Genomic DNA, 7,363 nt, shown 5'->3' with positions numbered 1-7,363 from the left:
TAAATATCATAATACCAACGGAAAGCCAATATCTTGATTAGCTGTTAGAAACTTAAAAAAAATAATCAACGACAAAATAAGATAATCCCTCGACACAGAGCAAGTGTCTTAATTATATTTAATTTCCCTAATCTCCATCTTCAAATGATGCTCTGATTAGATATTTAAATCCGATGATCATTTCACCCCCAGTATTGTATTCATGTGTATTCCCTTTGGCATAGCCAAATCCCTTTCACGCAGGAATGAATGCATTACATAAACATAGAAAATACATTCGCTGGCTGCGGGCTTCAGCATATGCCTCTCATTCATCATGTGAGCTGCGCTTCTGTGATTGCTGCCAGTGAAATTTTACAATTAGCCCAATCACAGCCCTCGATCCGAGATGTCACTGCGGGCGAGTCAGAAGGCTTGGTAAAACAAGACAGTCGCTCCTTGCGCCCCGGCACAGCGCCATACACTCAAATCCCTGCCCAGTTACTCAGTTGTCAGCTCGGAACCTGCAAACTCGAAAAGCACCCTCTCTCTCTTCTCCCCTCTCGTCGCAGCATCACACAACGCCTTTCAGATGGGAGCATCGCACTGATCTACAGCGCGACACACACAGCCTCTTGCGGAATCCTACAGTGCAGCGATTTTCAAGACATAAGTGCGTCCGCGTTTGGGATGGGAGGTGTTGCGATCCCGCCGGGTCTGAGTCCACTCGGAGCGGCATAGTGGCTGGAGAGGGACTCGCTGATCGGAAGTGTTGTTGGGATCCTGCTGCTATTTCCTTTCGCGCTGGATTGTCATGCTTTTGACTAACACGTCGCTGCGGAGGATTTAGAACGGACCAATTCATAAAGAAGCATCACAGCCCTGTGGATTAGGATACCAAAAGGTGTTTCTTTTTACGCATCTCGTTGTAATTTGGAAGTAAAGGAGTTGGGATTCATCGGAACGTGCCTGTTACCGCAGTGTCAATGCGACTGCGGCTGTAAACTGATATCCGCAGCGATTACAGGTAAGGACGGGCTTGTCACAGGGTGATCATTTAACGGGACTATTATTTTTTGGTCTTTATCGTTTTCTTTTTTGAAGAATTGGGGCGCGGATGCCTCTGCACCAGGTAAAGGCGTGTATACCTGTTCTCTGCCGTATAGCCATGCCGCGCGGGGAACACTGCACCATCCTTCTCTTGCGGGTTTGGGATTTCAGTTTTTGTATTTATTACCTTTTACAATTTTCCCACCATCGCCACTCTGATATAGAATAAGATTGCGTCATTTATTGTTGATGCTATTCTATGTGCAGTTGTGGTGCATTTTTCTGCGGTTTAACGCTTTAGAGCATGTGTGTACTGCTTCATTCATTTTGAGCATTTACTTGCCCAAATGCGTACGCGCGTCTGCCCGCGCTGAGCTCTGTAGGTAAAGTGATATTGACCAAGTGACATTAGTGAATGTAGCCTATGGGGTGGCAGAATTTCGCAGTGTGTTAAGAGACATTTGTCCACCTTCGTACAACAGTCGGCTCTGCAGTATGTTATGTGACATCCTATTGCACACCAAGAGGTGGATATTTCCCCACCACTCTCTCGTCTCGTTGATATATCCTAGCGCAATGACATCCAATAATTCACATCCCACTGTGTAGGACTAGATGTTTCATATGATACCTCTCAGAGAGTCACAGCGTAGCTTGTGCACGGCGTCTCTGTTTTCATGCGGTCTGTAACTCGTGGAAAGCCCACGTTGCATCATGAAACATTTATTGTAACCTCAAATGGCACATCTCCTGTCTCCGTGGCTGGAAAGCGTCGCCGATGATAAGTTGCGGGCTGCATTGCTGTGCGTCGCACGTCTCCACTCAAGTGCCCCAGGTCTAGGTACATGACCGATATGGTTTTGGGTTTGGGAAGGGAGATCCGTAGCTTGTCTGGTCAAGTGATTTTGGTTTTCCCATTCCCTCTTTGATTTTCCAGTATATAGTAAAAATACAAATAAAATAACTATATATATATATATATATATATATATATATATATATATATATATATATATATAGATATAGATATAGAGTGAGAGAGAGAGAGAGTAGGCTATTATAGAGTATTTGAAATCACTCTATAAATGTCCATGTGCAGCCTTATACGATATAGGCTATTACATAAATGCTATTAGGGCACGCCTGTGTCCGAGAGCAGGATAGTGAGCAACGGTAGCTTTAAGTCAAAAAGTCCTTTAACCTCACTGTTAAATTGTCATGACAACGTCTTTGATCCAATCCTCTTCTTCACAGAACAACATGCCACACAACTGGAAAACATGTATAGCAGTTCATTACTGTAGGCTGTATCAATTGTTCAAGGACATAATACATGTGTTATACATATAGAATATCTTCAATATTTAGCTCCAAACACTGGGCTGCTTGGGGGTAACGCTGTACAATCTGTGTAAAGAATCAGGCTAAAATGCTGTAACCCTTATGGCTCATTTAGAGCTTGTGCCAGTAGGCTTTATAGTCAGTAGGGGGAGAGGTGGTCCTGTGTTGAGTAGGCTTTATAGTCAGTAGGGGGAGAGGTGGTCCTGTGTTGAGTAGGCTTTATAGTCAGTAGTGGGAGAGGTGATCCTGCGTTGAGTAGGTCTGTGGTTATAGACCAGTCTACACAGCAGCCAGACAGCCACTGGGACGTGTAGTGTAGTAGGCAACCTGGAAGACTGTCTATTTAATATCCAGTCACTGCCACACCACTTCCTCTGTAGACCTTAGAAAGCATAGCGCTCCCTCCTGCTGTATAGAGGGATGTAGGTCCTTGACTCATAATGCAGCTTTACAGAAACCCCCTCTCTCTCTCTCTCTCTCTCTCTCTCTCTCTCTCTCTCTCTCTTTCTCTTTCTCTCCCTCTCTCTCTCTCGCTCTCTTTCTCTCCCTCTCTCATTCTCTCTCCTCTCTCGTTCTCTCGTTCTCTCCTTCTCTCGTTCTCTCTCTCTCCCTCTCTCTCTCTCTCTCTATCTCTCTCTCTCTCTCTCTCTCTCTCTCTCTCTCTCGCTCTCTCACTCCCTCCATTGCCAGCAGCAGCTGCTACACTAGCCTATACAGAATGTGTAACTGACTATAGCAGTAGCTCTGTTCAAAAAAGTCTACACACTATAGTATGTATACATTATTACACTATAGTCTACACACTATAATATGTATACATTATTACACTATAGCTTATACACTATAGTAGGTATACATTATTACACTATAATATGTATACATTATTACACTATAGCTTATACACTATAGTAGGTATACATTATCACACTATAGTCTACACACTATAGTATGTATACATTATTACACTATAGTATGTATACATTATTACACTATAGTCTATATACTGTAGTATGTATACATTATTACACTATAGCCTATACACTATAGTATGTATACATTATTACACTATAGTCTATATACTGTAGTAGGTATACATTATTACACTATAGCCTATAGCACTAAAGTCTACACACCATAATATATATATATATATATATATTATTACACTATAGTCTACACACTATAGTATGTATACATTATTACACTATAGTATGTATACATTATTACACTATAGTCTACACACTATAATATGTATACATTATTACACTATAGCTTATACACTATAGTAGGTATACATTATTACACTATAATATGTATACATTATTACACTATGGTATGTATACATTAGTACACTATAGTCTACACACTATAGTATGTATACATTATTACACTATAGTCTATACACTATAGTATGTATACATTATTGCACTACAGTCAATCCACTATAATATGTATACATTATTAGACTATAGTATGTATACATTATTACACTATAGCCTATAACACTATAGTCTACACACTATAGTATGTATACATTATTACACAATAGTCTATATACTGTAGTATGTATACATTATTACACTATACACTATAGTACAATAGTATGTGTACATTATTACACTATAGCCTATACACTATAGTATGTATACATTATTACACTATAGTCAATCCACTATAATATGTATACATTATTACACTATAGCTTATACACTATAGTATGTATACATTATTACACTATAGTCATTCCACTATAATATGTATACATTATTACCCTATAGCTTATACACTATAGTATGTATACATTATTACACTATAGTCTACACACTATAATATGTATACATGATTACACTATAGCTTATACACTATAGTATGTATACATTATTACACTATAGCTTATACACTATAGTATGTATACATTATTACACTATAGTAGGTATATATTATTACACTATTTCCAATCCACTATATATGCATTCCTACATTATTTCCAATACATTATCCATCCATTGACTCTAGCCTAAATGTTCCCTTCAGATCCCTCTGAAATGGTATAAGGATTGGATATGTATTTCGGGGCTGTATTAGTGAATAGTGTTAGGCTCCATTCAATGGATGACCATGCTGGGCAGAGTGTGCCTAGAGAGAGGGAGCTCTTCACAGAGCAGGGCCAGGGAGACTGAGAACTGCAGTAAGGGGTCAGAACAGGGCCAGGGAGACTGAGAACTGCAGTAAGGGGTCAGAACAGGGCCAGTGAGACTGGAGGCTGCAGTAAGGGGTCAGAACAGGGCCAGGGAGACTGAAGGCTGCAGTAAGGGGTCAGAACAGGGCCAGGGAGACTGAGGCTGCAGTAAGGGGTCAGAACAGGGCCAGGGAGACTGAGGCTGCAGTAAGGGGTCAGAACAGGGCCAGGGAGACTGAGAACTGCAGTAAGGGGTCAGAACAGGGCCAGGGAGACTGAGAACTGCAGTAAGGGGTCAGAACAGGGCAAGGGAGACTGAAGGCTGCAGAAAGGGGTCAGAACAGGGCCAGGGAGACTGAGGCTGCAGTAAGGGGTCAGAACAGGGCCAGGGAGACTGAGGCTGCAGTAAGGGGTCAGAGCAGGGCAAGGGAGACTGAGAACTGCAGTAAGGGGTCAGAACAGGGCCAGGGAGACTGAGAACTGCAGTAAGGGGTCAGAACAGGGCCAGGGAGACTGAAGGCTGCAGTAAGGGGTCAGAACAGGGCCAGGGAGACTGAGGCTGCAGTAAGGGGTCAGAGCAGGGCCAGGGAGACTGGAGGCTGCAGTAAGGGGTCAGAGCAGGGCTAGAGAGACTGAAGGCTACAGTAAGGGGTCAGAACAGGGCCAGGGAGACTGGAGGCTGCAGTAAGGGGTCAGAACAGGGCCAGGGAGACTGGAGGCTGCAGTAAGGGGTCAGAACAGGGCCGGGGAGACTGGAGGCTGCAGTAAGGGGTCAGAACAGGGCCAGGGAGACTGAGAACTGCAGTAAGGGGTCAGAACAGGGCCAGGGAGACTGAGGCTGCAGTAAGGGGTCAGAACAGGGCCAGGGAGACTGGATTCTGCAGTAAGGGGTCAGAACAGGGCCAGGGAGACTGGAGGCTACAGTAAGGGGTCAGAACAGGACCAGGGAGACTGAGGCTGCAGTAAGGGGTCAGAGAAGGGTCAGGGGGACTGGATGCTGCAGCAAGGGGTCAGAACAGGGCCAGGGAGACTGGAGGCTGCAGTAAGGGGTCAGAACAGGGCCAAGGAGACTGGAGGCTGCAGTAAGGGGTCAGAACAGGGCCAGGGAGACTGGAGGCTGCAGTAAGGGGTCAGAACAGGGCCGGGGAGACTGGAGGCTGCAGTAAGGGGTCAGAACAGGGCCAGGGAGACTGGAGGCTGCAGTAAGGGGTCAGAACAGGGCCAGGGAGACTGGAGGCTGCAGTAAGGGGTCAGAGAAGGGCCAGGGAGACTGGAGGCTGCAGTAAGGGGTCAGAGAAGGGCCAGGGAGACTGGAGGCTGCAGTAAGGGGTCAGAACAGGGCCAGGGAGACTGGAGGCTGCAGTAAGGGGTCAGAACAGGGCCAGGGAGACTGGAGGCTGCAGTAAGGGGTCAGAGAAGGGCCAGGGAGACTGGAGGCTGCAGTAAGGGGTCAGAGAAGGGCCAGGGAGACTGGAGGCTGCAGAAAGGGGTCAGAGAAGGGCCAGGGAGACTGGAGGCTGCAGTAAGGGGTCAGAGAAGGGCCAGGGAGACTGGAGGCTGCAGTAAGGGGTCAGAACAGGGCCAGGGAGACTGGAGGCTGCAGTAAGGGGTCAGAACAGGGCCAGGGAGACTGGAGGCTGCAGTAAGGGGTCAGAGAAGGGCCAGGGAGACTGGAGGCTGCAGTAAGGGGTCAGAGAAGGGCCAGGGAGACTAGAGGCTGCAGTAAGGGGTCAGAGAAGGGCCAGGGAGACTGGAGGCTACAGTCTACAGAATGTATTGAAGTAAAAGTAAAAGTTGTCAAAAATATAAATAGTAAAGTACAGATACCCCAAAAAACTACTTATGTAGTACTTTAAAGTATTTTTACTTAAGTACTTTACACCACTGCCGATACATAATGAAAAATACATTACAAACAAAAATAATTTACAATTTACATACAATTAGAACATTACCATGTAGACATTACAGACTTACATGTATACAAAAATACAACTAAAGACACACATGTATTGCTGTTCTAGTTGTTGTTCATCTGTGGCTCAGCTCCACTATGTACCTTCGAGGGAATAAGTGGTTGCCTTTGTGTCTGGCCATGGATGGCAGGTTAACTGGAACAGCTGGCAGAGGGTTGGAGGAGTGTGTGTGTGTGTGTGTGTGTGTGTGTGTGTGTGTGTGTGTGAGTGTATGTATTCCATCCTGTGTGTGTGAGTGTGTGTGTGTGTGTGTGTGTGTGTGTATGTATTCCATCCTGTGTGTGTGTGTGTGTGTGTGAGTATGTATTCCATCCTGTGTGTGTGTGTGTGTGTGTGTGTGTGAGTGTGTGTGTGTGTGTGTGTGTGTGTGTGTGTGTGTGTGTGTGTGTGTGTGTGTGTGTGTGTGTGTGTGTGTGTGTGTGTGTGTGAGTGTGTGTGTGTGTGCTATCCCAGCTCGTCTGTAAGCATTTCACAACACCTGTTGTGTTCGGCGCATGTGACAAATACAATTTGATTTGATTTGATCGCACCTCATTCCTCCCATCACAGTGGGCAGCTCATCTCAAGGGGAAACATTTAGTTCCCAGCACACTTGGATACTCTGTCATCTGGTGCCTTCCAGTTCAGCTAGCAGCCTTGATTCTACTGGCACTGTCCATCAGCACCCGCCTATAGGAATTTAACGGCAGAGTTTATCGGCAGCGTTTATCGGCCTGTAAGCACTTAATGTTGACATACTAGCCTCTGTTTGTTGGCTGCTGTTGTGGCTGGAATTTGGACCTGGAGATCATGGCCTTGTCAATATTGTGACACCCCTGAACTGATATACTCCCACTAA

At 45.1% G+C, this 7,363-nt stretch overlaps 1 protein-coding gene across 1 annotated transcript in view; it reads left to right on the top strand.

The window, feature by feature from the left end:
- The first annotated feature begins 223 nt into the window (after positions 1-223).
- The window catches only part of LOC110510810 (plexin-A4), a 473,690-nt gene continuing 466,550 nt past the window's right edge, over positions 224-7,363 (top strand). Inside the window, exon 1 of the mRNA XM_090213615.1 lies at positions 224-1,006. The gene's annotated coding sequence lies outside the window, so the exon portion shown is untranslated. The remainder of the gene's footprint in view (positions 1,007-7,363) is intronic.

This window comes from Oncorhynchus mykiss, chromosome 21 (assembly GCF_057628025.1).
Source record: "Oncorhynchus mykiss isolate SJ-2025 chromosome 21, ASM5762802v1, whole genome shotgun sequence".
In the NCBI taxonomy this organism is placed as follows: Eukaryota; Metazoa; Chordata; class Actinopteri; order Salmoniformes; family Salmonidae; genus Oncorhynchus; species Oncorhynchus mykiss.
This window is presented reverse-complemented; position numbering and strand designations above follow the sequence as displayed.